Source organism: Crocuta crocuta, unplaced genomic scaffold (genome assembly GCF_008692635.1).
Source record: "Crocuta crocuta isolate KB4526 unplaced genomic scaffold, BGI_CrCroc_1.0 scaffold96, whole genome shotgun sequence".
NCBI classification, from domain to species: domain Eukaryota; kingdom Metazoa; phylum Chordata; class Mammalia; order Carnivora; family Hyaenidae; genus Crocuta; species Crocuta crocuta.
Window position 1 is genome coordinate 286,040 of NW_027531522.1, and position 12,434 is coordinate 298,473.

The 12,434-nt window shown below is 38.0% G+C and overlaps 1 protein-coding gene across 9 annotated transcripts in view; it reads left to right on the plus strand.

Moving 5' to 3' along the window:
* Window positions 1-12,434, plus strand: part of ABI1 (abl interactor 1) — a 129,457-nt gene that overhangs the window by 604 nt on the left and 116,419 nt on the right. The gene's annotated exons all lie outside the window — the stretch shown is intronic.

The window sequence follows — 12,434 nt, forward strand, 5'->3', positions numbered from 1 at the left end:
GGGGGCGATTATGTCAGTTCAACCCAGAGGGTGTGTCTTTTATTTATTTATTTTTTAAAAAATTTGTCGTGAGTCACATTACACAGACCTCCCCGAGGAGAGGAGGAAGCGGGTGGGAAGTGAGGGAAGGCGTATAAGAGAAGTTAATCTCAAAATTCATTTAATTGAAGGTTTGTAAATTTGCCTGGCTGTCCGTTTTCAAGTCGGGTTTTTCCCTCCTCTCATCATTTTCACTTCCGTCCCACTATAATACATTCCAGAGGTTGTTAGGACTGTCGTTATTATAAAACATGAATTATTCTTAACTACTTGGAAAAATGTCTTACTCTCTTCCCCAAAAGTTCTTGAACTGTTGGCTTTATAAAGAACTTAAAAATAGAATGGTGTAACCGCCGGTTGCGTTTTCTGAGGTTTCTCTCTTTCTGACCAAAGTAGATGCATAGAATATGAATCCAAATAGATTACCTAATATACTTAGTCTTAGGATCATAATGTAAACTGTTCCTGTAAATTCATTAGGAGATTCATGGGGTCTTATTTATGACAGGTTTTCACTTGTTTTCATTTTAATGATTGAAAGTGATTTATGTTGTAGATTTGTTACGTTTAGTTTGTAGATCTTTAACTGCTTAAACCAACAGTTTGCTATAGAAGCAAGTAACCATCCGAGTCCTTTGTATCAATATAATGGCATCAGAAATTCGCTTGCTTGGTTAAGGCATAACCCAAACTTTGAAAGATGAGGGTTATTGTAATTCAAAACTAAAGTATTTACAGAAGTAAGTGCCTCCCATGTGATTATTTTTAAGAACCAGTAGTTTGTGTTGACAAATGCTTTTCCTTATTTTTAGAAGGAGATACTGTTTTCAGGATATTTTGAATATTTCTCAGTATTGGTATTAGTAACATTATGTCTTCAGTAGCACCAGGAGGAATTTATCTCATAAACTTTTTCAAGTTTTTACTCTAGGAGTTCCAATAAATAAACTTGTAGAATGCCCACCATGTCTACTGTATTACTTGTTTTTGCAAACTTTGTAGTTAGCCTTTTAAAAAATACTCTAAAATCTAAAGAAACGTGGCTGTAGTTTTCAAGTGGAAAAGTGATCTTATAGTTTATTGATTTTAAAATATACAACTTTTATTCAGCTTAACCCAAAAAGCCTTAAAATTGAGGTGAATCTCAGTTTGCTGAAGGTTCTAAAGATTTTGAAAGTCAAACACAAAGCACAGGAAGTTAATTTGCCCGGAATCCAAAAAAGTCATTTCTTTGCAGAAGTCAGTAAATTACTGAGTACTTCATACAGGGGTGGCTACTTTTGTTTTGCATGTTGAGAAATCTGACAAATACATGGTGTGGTAACTGCTATGTGTTGGCAAATACGAACGTGTTTTAACTCGTCTGTTGACTACTGTTTCTTCAGGTAGTTGTGTGCCGTAAGGCTTTTATTTTTATTTATTTTCTCCTGCCACCATCATGTAACTCTGAAGCACTTTTTAAGATTCACTGGGAATATGTCATGTTATTTGCTTCTCCTGCAGTCTCTTTTAAACATGATAGTACCGTGGTGCCAGGATCCACTGCCAGTGGCCCCAAGTTGTTTTTGGTGGTCCTAAACTTGATACCCGTGAGCTATTCTGATCTTAGGGGGTTAAAAAGATGAAATTCGCACATAATGTTTATTTTAGTAGCGTTGAAACTTTGGGCAGCACGTTGCAGGCTACTAGCTAGCTGCCTTCCTGATGAGATGCTCAGACAGGCTCAGGGTCAGGCTCAGACAGGCTGAGAAGATGATGAAGACTGGAAATTGATGTAGGAACTGTCTTTGTGACATGCTGTGCTGCTAATAGGGTGCTGTGAATAGGGTACAAATAGTGCTAGACATCCATTTAGGGGTCTTTCGAGATCTTTCTCTTTCTGTGACCCTGATTGGGTTATAACCAATTATATAAACATACCACCTCCCAGGGAAAGCATACGGTCACTTGTGTTTTGAGAATTTTTTATGCCCAAGGTGAGTTAATTTACTGCCTGAGTGTTTTTTATCCTGAGAGTTCGATTTTCATTTTGTTGTCTTACAGTTTGGAAGTATAGTTCAGGTGAGTTGTTTAGCTGGCAAGTTCTTTTGGCTGTAGTGGAGTTGAGCCTAGAGCACTTGATTAACTCTTCAGGTCCTGTTGACTATTTATTAAATTGTTTTATTAATAGCAAAACTTCTCAAGAGTGTCCCTTCTTGTAGAAAGGATGGCCTTTTGAAATGGCTATGGGGAAATGATATTCAAAATAGAAAGTGTTTTTTATATAGCTATGAAGAAAACTCTGCCTTTTTCTGTCTTTGAATTTTTCTGGTGGGTTGTGTCAAGGACAGTCACTCCTCAGCTTGAACACACTTACTCATCTGGCCAGTTCCCTTTGGTCTACATTAGGGTCCGTATTACATTTGTCATGGGCACTATTTTGGGGAATGAAGGTAAGCTAAGTGAAAAGGAGTAGAAGCTGCTTAAAAAAGGTTTCTCAGCATGCAGATTGCTAGATTGGGTAAGGACGTAAAAGTCTTTCATAAAACTTAATTTGTTAATTTAATTTCTCTGCCTGGAATTCCCCCAACGAGAGCTACATTTGGAATAACAAGTATGTTCTAAATTCTGGGAGTCTGAAGGGGATATCATAAGTGAGCTACTTAGTTTAGCTTGTTTTCCTTCTCACATCATGTTGTTAGCTTATGCTCATTGCTTATTATGCACATTTGATCTTGGAAGGCAGGTAATTTTTGAGCCGGAATACTTTGGAGTAAGTAAAAGCTAACATTTCTGATACTGCACCTTGTATGCCAGTTTAAAAATGTCAATTATTGCAATAATTTTATGATTTTTCTTTCTTTTTTCTTTTCTTTCTTCAGATGATCAGTCTGCAGTTCAGAATCAAATACCTAGCCTAAAGTTCTGTTCTTGTGTTAGATAGTGTCTGGAATCAAACCCAGGTTTTCTGATTCTATATCTTAAGTTCCTTTTAATGAATACTGACTGAATGGGGTGCTTACCTCAACAGAGAGGATAAAAAGCTGGTGTGAAGAGGGTAATGTAGTTGTTTCTATTTATTGAGTACTTCTGTCACAGTCTCTGCTAGTTGAATTATGTTATCTTTTAAAAAGAATTTTAAATTTATTTTTAAAAGTTTATTTTGCGAAAGAGGGAGTGCATCAGCGAGACAGGGGCAGAGAGAGAGAGAGAGAGAGAGAGAGAGAGAGAGAGAGAGAGAGAATCTCAAGCAGGTTCCGCACTGTCAGCATGCAGCCTGATGTGGGGCTCAAACTCACAGACCGTTTGATCATGACCTGAACTGAAACCATGAGTCCGACGTTTAACCCACTGAGCCACCCAGGTACCCTGATCTGTATTATCTTTAATTCTTATAAAAGCTCTCCATGATGAGCAGTATTCTTTTATAGATGAGGAAATTAGGAGTCAGGAAAGTTAAGTGAATTTTGTTTGATCATACAGTAATTGGCTGTCAGGGTTTCTGCCTAATTCTGAGAGGCTTCACAGGCTGCGCTCTTCTGTATCACACTGTCTCTAGACTCGAATGAGTCTAGATCTCAGAGACTAATTTAGAAAAGTCATGGGATAAATAGACTCTTTTAGGCAAACTAGGAACCCGACAACTACTTTACCATTGTTTCTTTTTTGAGTTCCAAGTTGCACTTCTAAGAACAGGTATGTTTATAATTTGGGGGCTTGATTTTATCACCAAAGGATGGTAGCTTTGGCACTTGAAGTGTTGAATTATAGGAATCACGGCCAGTTTTTCATTGAGTTTAGGAGATCTTTTTTCCTTTCTATGCATCCTTGCTGGTTCTTTTTTCTTAAAATTTTTTAATTTTTTTTTTTTTTAATTTATTTCTGAGAGAGAGAGAGATACAGCGTGAGCAGGGGAGGGTCAGAGAGAGAGAGGGAGACACAGAATCTGAAATAGGCTCCAGGCTCTGAGCTGGCAGTTAGCACAGAGCCTGACGTGGGGCTCTATCTAACCCAGGAACTGTGAGATCATGATCTGAGCCGAAGTCGAAGTCGAAGTCGGAGGCATAACCTACTGAGCCACCTAGGCGCCCCTCCCTGACTGTTTTTTAAATTCTGATTCAGCTTTGCAGTTATGATAAGAAAATTTGTAGAATAATTTGTAGAATTTAGCAAACAAAAAGTCTAGTTCCGGGAGATTGAGATTACGATGGATAGGAAACGGTAGAATTCTTAGAATTGCACTTTGCATTTTGAGTACAGTAGTGGCTAGCAAAGTTAGAGATACAGGTTGGAAATCTAAATGAGTTAAACAGGGTTTTAGTAATGTACAGTGTGGTGACTATAGTCAATAATACAGTATTGTGCATTTGAAAGTTGCTAAAAGAATAGCTCTTAAAAAAATTCTCACCACAAGAAAGAAAAAATTATAGCTTGTGGTGATGGATGTTAACTAGATTTATTGTGGTGATCACTTTGCGGTATGTACAAATTTTGAATGATATACATGTGAAAGTATGTTATAACAATTACATTTAAAGTAAAACAAAACCGGGCTTTTCATTTCATAATTTTATGAAAAATCCTCACTTAATTGTTAAGATTGATCTATATACCATGCCACAACATGTTTATTAATGCTGCTGTGAGGCAGGATCTAACTTTCTGTTTTAGGTCTTAGGGAAGTCCAGTCATAAGGATAGAATATTGTATCAGTTCTTTTTTTTTTTAAAATTTTTTTATAGTTTATTTATTTTTGAGACAGAGAGAGACAGAGCATGAGTGGTGGAGGGGCAGAGAGAGAGGGAGACACAGAATCTGAAACAGGCTCCAGCCACTGAGCTGTCAGCACAGAGCCTGATGCGGGGCTCGAACCCACGAACCGTGAGATCTGACCTGAGCCGAAGTCCAACTTCGGCTTAACCAACTGAGCCACCCAGGTGCCCCTATTGTATCAGTTCTTAATAACACTCTTGAGAATAAGAACCATTCTTTATGACTGCATGTCATTTAAAAGTTTGTATTAATGGCACCTGGGTGGCATAGTCGATTGAGTTTCTGACTCTTGATCTCAGCTCGGGTATTTATCTTAGAGTCATGAGTTCAATCCCCCTGTTGGGCTGCATGCTAGGTGTGGGCCTACTTAAAAGAAAAAAAGGTTTGTATTAAAACTAGGGTCCTCTCTCCTTTTTCCTTTTGTAACGCTAATACTAATAAGAACTTTACCTGTGGTGCTTTGATCTAGAGCTGGTCTGTTTAGATCCTGAGTTTTACCGTGCTTGTGTCTTTTGGACATGGTTTTTTAGAAAAGTGTTAAAATAATCCCTTAGGAGGAGGACACTTTTCTAATTCTTCCTGTGTGCTTCTGCTTCCTCTCATTGGTTCTAATAGCCAAAGAATGCTATTACTCCCTGAAGTAGAAGAAAGGTATTTGGGCAGATGGGGCTCTGATCAGTGGTTGTGGTTGTTTAGAATAACCCTATTCAGTGAAATTTGTCCTAGGAATTAGGCATTTGTGAGTTAACAGACGTATTAACCAGAAAGGAAGAGCACTAAAATTGGGAGAAGAGGTTGAATCAAACATTAGGAGCTTATGTAGATGTAATTCCATGAAAATTACATGTTGGTATGAAGATTACAGTTAAAATAATGTTTAAATGGTCATTTAAAGGTATTAAAAAAGTTTGAGGGGTGCCTGGCTGGCTCATTTGGAAGAGCATGTGACTCTTAATGTTGCTCTTCATCTCAGAGTTGTGGGTTTGAGCACTACATTGAGTGTAAAGACTACTAAAAAGATAAATAAACTTAAAAAAGTTTGAATTTTGGGGGAGCTGTATATTTTTTTAATGTCTTTCTGTGTTGGTTGTGATCTCCATTGAAATTATGGTTTGATTTTAGAAGAGATAATAGTCAAACCCCAGAACCAGAAACTTTTTAGTCGTTAATATTTATTAATAAGACACTATACTACAAAATAAGGGATTTTAAAAAAATTACAGCATTGAGAAGATAAGATATTTGGAAAATAAGCAGTTACTGGGTTTTATTTTTATGTATGTATGTATTTGCAGTTTATTTATTGGGGCACCTAGGTGGCTTGGTTGAGGGTCCGACTCTTAATTTCAGCTCAGGTTGTGATCCTAAAGAAGCTAATATGTATTTGTTATCACATAGATTGTAATTTTTTGATATGTATCTGTGTTTTAGCAACTTCAGCAAATGTTGGCAGAATTGTGATTTATGTTGAGTACAGAATATTGGTAGGACTATTTCAAATATAGTTTAAAGTGTAAGGAAACTAATTTTAAGTCTTATTTTACTAATAACACAGTAATTAAAAATAATTATGGAAAATTTCAAACATACTAAAAAAATGGAGAGAATAGTTTTATGAACCCTCATATGTTCATCACTCATCCTTAACAATTAACTCATGATCAATCTCCTTTCATCTGTATTTCTCTTAAATCTCCCTACCATTATCGTAAAGTCTATCTTTTGCATTTCATTTTATCCATAAATATTTTAATAAATATCCCTAGAAGATGAAGGCTTATTATTAAATACATTGCATAACTTATATATGTGGAGAAAAAAGATAATGTTATTATAATTTACTTACTGGTGACAAAAAGTAGAGAGCTTTAAGATCGTTAACATATATTTTTATAGTTAATATATTTTGAATTTATAGCTAATTTTGTCAGTGATTCCTGCCACAGGTTGATTAGATATAACTATATTATTTGCTTCATAAAGGATTTTTTTCTTTTTTGAGGATTTAATTGGCTTTATTAAACAATTTATAAATGAGGATCATCCCACATAAAAAGTAGAGGGGAGCTCCCAAGCTGAATTTTTTTATTGAGGTATAATTTATATAATATAAAACCAGCCATTTCAAAGTATAGCATTCAGTGGTGTTCAGTATATTTAGTGTTGTGCAGTCATTTTCTTTTTTAATGTTTTATTTATTTCTGAGAGAGAGAGAGAGATTGAGAGAGAGACACACAGCGTGAGCAGGCAAGGGTCAGAGAGAGAGGGAGACACAGAATCTGAAACAGGCTCCAGGCTCTGAGCTGTCAGCACAGAGCCCAACACGGGGCTCGAACCCAAGAACCTTGAGATCATGACCTGAGCCAAACCGACTCAGGTTTGGACGCTTAACCAGCTAAGCCACCCAGGCGCCCCTTGTGCAGTCATTTTCTTGATCTAGTTTTAAAACATTTTCATCACCCCTCAAAATAACCCTGTACTCATTAAGCAGGTTGTCCCTATCCCTACCCATTTAGTACTTGACATCCACCAATTTGCTGTCTCTCTGAATTTACCTAGTCTAGGGGCTCCTGGGTGGCTCAGTTGGTTGAGCGTCCCACTTTGGCTCAGGTCATCATGATCTTACGGTTCGTGGGTTTGAGCCCCGCATGGGGCTGTGTGCTGACAACTCAGAGCATGGAGCCTGTTTCAGAGTCTGTGTCTCCCTCTCTCTCTGCCCCTCCCCCACTCATGCTGTGTTTCTCTCTGTCTCAATAATAATAAACATTAAAAAAAGTAAAAAAGAGTGAATTTACCTAGTCTATATAGTTCATATAAGTGGAATTATATAATATATGGCCTTTTGTTTCTGGCTTCTTTCACTTATATTAAGCATAATATATTTTTAAAATTAAAAATTTTAAAATGTTTTATTCATTTTTGAGAGAGAGAGGGAGGGAGGGAGAGAGAGAGAGAGATGGAGACATAGAATTGGAAGCAGGCTCCAGGTTCTGAGCTGTTAGTACAGAGCCTGATGCTGGGCTTGAATCCATGAACCATGAGATCATCTCCTGAGCTAAAGTCAGACACTTAACTAACTGAGCCACTCATGCACTCCTATTTTTAAAATACTCATTTATTTTGAGAAAGAGAGAGAGTGTGTGTGTGCATGCTCATGGGAGCATGAGTAGGGGCGGAGCAGAGAGAGTGGGAAAGAGAGAATACCAAACTGACTCCACATTCAGCAAGGAGCCCAAAGTGGGGCTCAATCCCACAACCATGAGATCATGACCTGAGTGGAAATCAACTGATGCTTAGCTGATTGAGCCACTCAGGTGCCTCAAGCAGTACATTTTTGAAGTTCATTCATTTCATAGCATGTATTAGTACTTAATCCCATCCGTTTCTATGGCCAAGTAATATCCTGTATGTATCACATTTTGTTTATCCTTCCATTCATCTATTAATGGACATAAGAGTTGTTTTTAACTTTTGGCTATTGTGAATGATATTGCTATGAATATCCATGTATAGGACTTGTTTGAGTGACTCTTTTCTTTTTTTTTTAATGTTTTATTTATTTCTGAGAGAAAGACAGCATGAGCAGGGGAGGATCAGAGAGAGAGGGAGACATGGAATCTGAAACAGGCTCCAGGCTCTGAGCTCACTGTCAGCACAGAGCCCGATGCGGGGCTTGAACCCACGAATCGTGAGATCATGACCTAAGCCGAAGTTGGACGCTTAACCAGCTGAGCCACCCAGGCGCCCCATGAGTGACACTTTTCAATGTACATATACGTACACGTATATGTACATATACGTACATACACATACATGTATCTAGGAGTGGTTCATAATGTTTTGTTGTGAAATATATAACTAAGTTTGCACTATAGTACCATTACATTGTGGTGTAATGAGGGAATTCCAGGCATCAGCATATATTGAGAATTTCAGTGTAAATTGATGGAAAAGGCTTAGAGCCTAATTTTTCACTCTATATCAGCTTAACTTCCCCCTTGATTACAAAAGTAATATTAAATATGATAATTATGCAAATTTTAAACTTTTAAGAAATATATTTGGCTTAGACAGTTACAAGTTGGTGGAGCATATGACTCTTGATCTCAAGGTTGTGAGTTTGAGCACCGTGTTGGGTATAGAGATTACTTAAAGATGAAATCTTAAAATCGCTTCTGTGTACAGCCTTTAATTTTTTTTTAGTTGTTTTATATTTTAGAGAAAGTGTGTGTGTGTTGGGGGAAGTTGGGGCAGAAGGAGAGTGAGAGAGAGAGAGAGAGAGCGAGAGAGAGAGAGAATCTTAAGCAGGCTCCATGCCCGGTGTGAAGTCCGACATGGGGCCTGATCCCACGACCCTCAGATTATGACCAAAGCTGAAATCAAGAGTCAGACAGACACCCAACCAACTGAACCACCCACATGCACCCCTGTGTAGAGCCTTTAAAAAATGTATCTAAAGTTTATGCTGTACAGTTGGTAAATTCATACTGTTTATTGCAAGGAAGAAAATATTTCAATGATTTTAAAAGCAAAAAAATTCTGAAAGTTCTATGAGATTATGTAATTACTAAATCAAATGTCAATTCCTACTGAGAGCTTAAATGAAACCTAATATGCAAGATGTGCACCTGGATAATCTCAGCTGCTTTTATTTTATTTATTTATTTATTTTTAATAATTTATTTCTAGGAGAGAGAGAGAGACAGCGTGAGGAGGGGAGGGTCAGAGAGAGAGGGAGATACAGACTCTGAAATAGGCTCCAGGCTCTGAGCTGGCAGTCAGCACAGAGCCCGACGCGGGGCCCGAACCCACAAACTGCGAGATCATGACCTAAGCAAAAGTTGGACGCTTAACCGACTAAGCCACCCAGGCGCCCCTCAGCTGCTTTTAATTAGAGCAAATTTTTATTTTTTATTTCCTTGAAACTTAAAGGGAACAAAAACACTGTACTAATGAAAGTGTATATTATTATTTTTAAATGTTTATTCATTTATTTTGAGGGAGGGAGGGAGAGAGAGAGAGAGAGAGAATGAGAATGTACATGCATGTGAGTGGGGCAGGGGCAGAGAGAGGGAGAGAATCCCAAACAGAGAACCCCGATGAGGGACTCAATCTCATGAACTGTGAGATCATGACCTAAGCCTAAATCCAGAGTTGGATGCTCAACGGACTGAGCCACCCAGGTGCCCCAACAGACACTTATTTTAAAAAACAATATGATGGTGACGCCTGGGTGGCTCAGTCAGTTAAGCATCCGACTTAGGCTCGGGTCATGATCTCACAGTTTGTGGGTTTGAGCCCTGTGTCAGGCTCTGTGTTGACAACTCAGAGCCTGGAGCCTGCTTCAGGTTCTGTATCTCCCTCTCTCTCTGACCCTCCCCTGCTCACGCTGTCTCTCTCTCTCTCAGGAAAAATAAAAATAAAAAGCAATTTGATGGAAAGGGATTATGAGTGCTATTTCAAAATTATGGATGTTACTCAAAAGTGAGCCCTGAACAAAGCCCAGCAGTTCCCCTGTATTTTTCACATCAGTATATTCTTCCACTCACCATAAATGGTTTTAAATTTTCTCTTCCCTTCTAAAATCTCTTTTCTTTCTCATCTTTTATCCCATAGAGAAAATAGTCTTTATTGTATACAACATATCATTTCTTGCCACTATATTTCCAAGCCTACTAGCATCCTTATCCATCCTATTTTATTTCCTTCTTGTTGTCATGGAGGAGAGTTGTCCTTCCTCCTTGCTAAGGTCTGGCCTTATCTTTGCTCTGAGTCCCATTCTCTTTTACTTTTTCAGAAAATTTGCACTCTTTTATCTTTCTTTCTCTTTACTGAATTTGTGGAGTTGGAATCAAAACATTAAAGTCTCTCCTTCATGAGAAAATTATACTTTGACTTCATAGATCCATGTAGTAATTGACCTCTTTTTCTTATGTTGCTTAGGTTTTCATTGAAATTGTTCTCTACACCTTCCTCCCTCCCTCACTTAGCATTCACTCTTTAACCTGTTCTGTTTTGTCTGTCATCTTCACTGCTCCCTTAAATTATGTTCAGCAACCTACATGCCACAGAATTCACTGAACACTAGTTAGTTCTCATTTTGCTTGTCTTCTCAGCATCATTTCATACAAGTGACTATTTTTTTATTTTGAAAAGCTAATCCTTTGGCTTTCTTTCCTACTTTTAACATTCTTTCCTACTTTTCCTGTTAGTCTCTGGCCCCTTGTTCTCTTTTAAGTATCTTTTTAAATTAAATTTTATCATCTTTTTTAAGGTACTAGGTTTTTTTTTGTTTTGTTTTGTTTTGTTTTTTTTGAGCATAATAGAGTAACACAGTGTTAAAGTAGCTTCCGGTGTATGATGTCATGATATTCGAGAAGAGTATATATACATTATGCTATGCTCAGTACAAGTATACCTACCATCTGTCACCATATAATGCCATTACAGTATAATTGACTATATTCCCTATGCTGGACCTTTTATCCCTGTGACAGTCATTCTATAACTGGAAGCCTATGGCTTCTATTCCCTTTCAACCATTTTGTTCAACTCCCCACTCTGCCTTTAAGTATTAAAGTGGCTTTGTGTGAGCTCCTTTATATACATACTACTTCAGGCTGTTTTATTTATTCCCATCTGAATGATCTATGTTCCACTGAAGTTTAGATCCATATATCTAATTGCCTAGTTGGTACCTCTGCTTCTTTGAATCCCATGTGCTTCAGACTTAAGGTGCTAGAGACTGAATTCCTCACCTTTCCTCCGTCTCCTTTGCTACTGTCCACTCATTTATTAGAAACCTAGGCATCATTTTATTTCAGTTTTATTTTCAGAGAGAGTGGCAGAGGTGGGGAGAGAGAGAATCCTAAGCAGTCTTCTTACAGGGCTCTAGCCCATGACTCCGGGATCATGACTTGAGCCAAAACCAAGATTTGGATGTTCAGCTGCCACCCAGACGCCCCCAGAACCTAAGCATCATTTTTGACCCCATTATTCCTCTTTGCCCCCTTTTCTCAATTCATCTGTAACTGGTCCTGTTGATTCTTCTTAAGTATCTCTTAAATTTGCCTATTCCATCTCTACCACCCCAGGGTAAAGCTTAGACAACTGCTATAGCTTCTAATTGTCTTTATATTACCACGTAATCTTCCTTTGGTCACATTCCCATTATCTGCATTGTGGCTCGAGTGGTATTTTCTTTTATTTTCTTTTTTTATTTTAGGGAGACAGTGTAAGCAGAGGAGAGGGGCAGAGGGAAGAGAGAGAATTTTAAGTAGGCTTCACACTCAGTGTGGAACCTGACATGGGGCTTGATCCCACAATCCTGGGATCAGGACCTAAGCCCAAATCCAGAGTTGGGTGCATAACTGATTGAGCCACCTGGGCGCCCCTTGAGTGTATATTCAAAAAAGAAATCTGATTATGTCCCTCCCTGCTTACAAATCTTTAGTGATTCACCATTAAGTATACAGTCTCACAATAAGACCTAAGAGGCCCCTATATAGCATAGGCTCCCATCTTTCTAGTCTTGCTGCATTCATCCCATTGCCCTCATCTTACCAGTCATAATTTGCTTTTCAGTTTTTGAAATTTCATTCTTTTCTGGCTTTGCAAATGTCATTCTCTCTATTCCCCCCCCC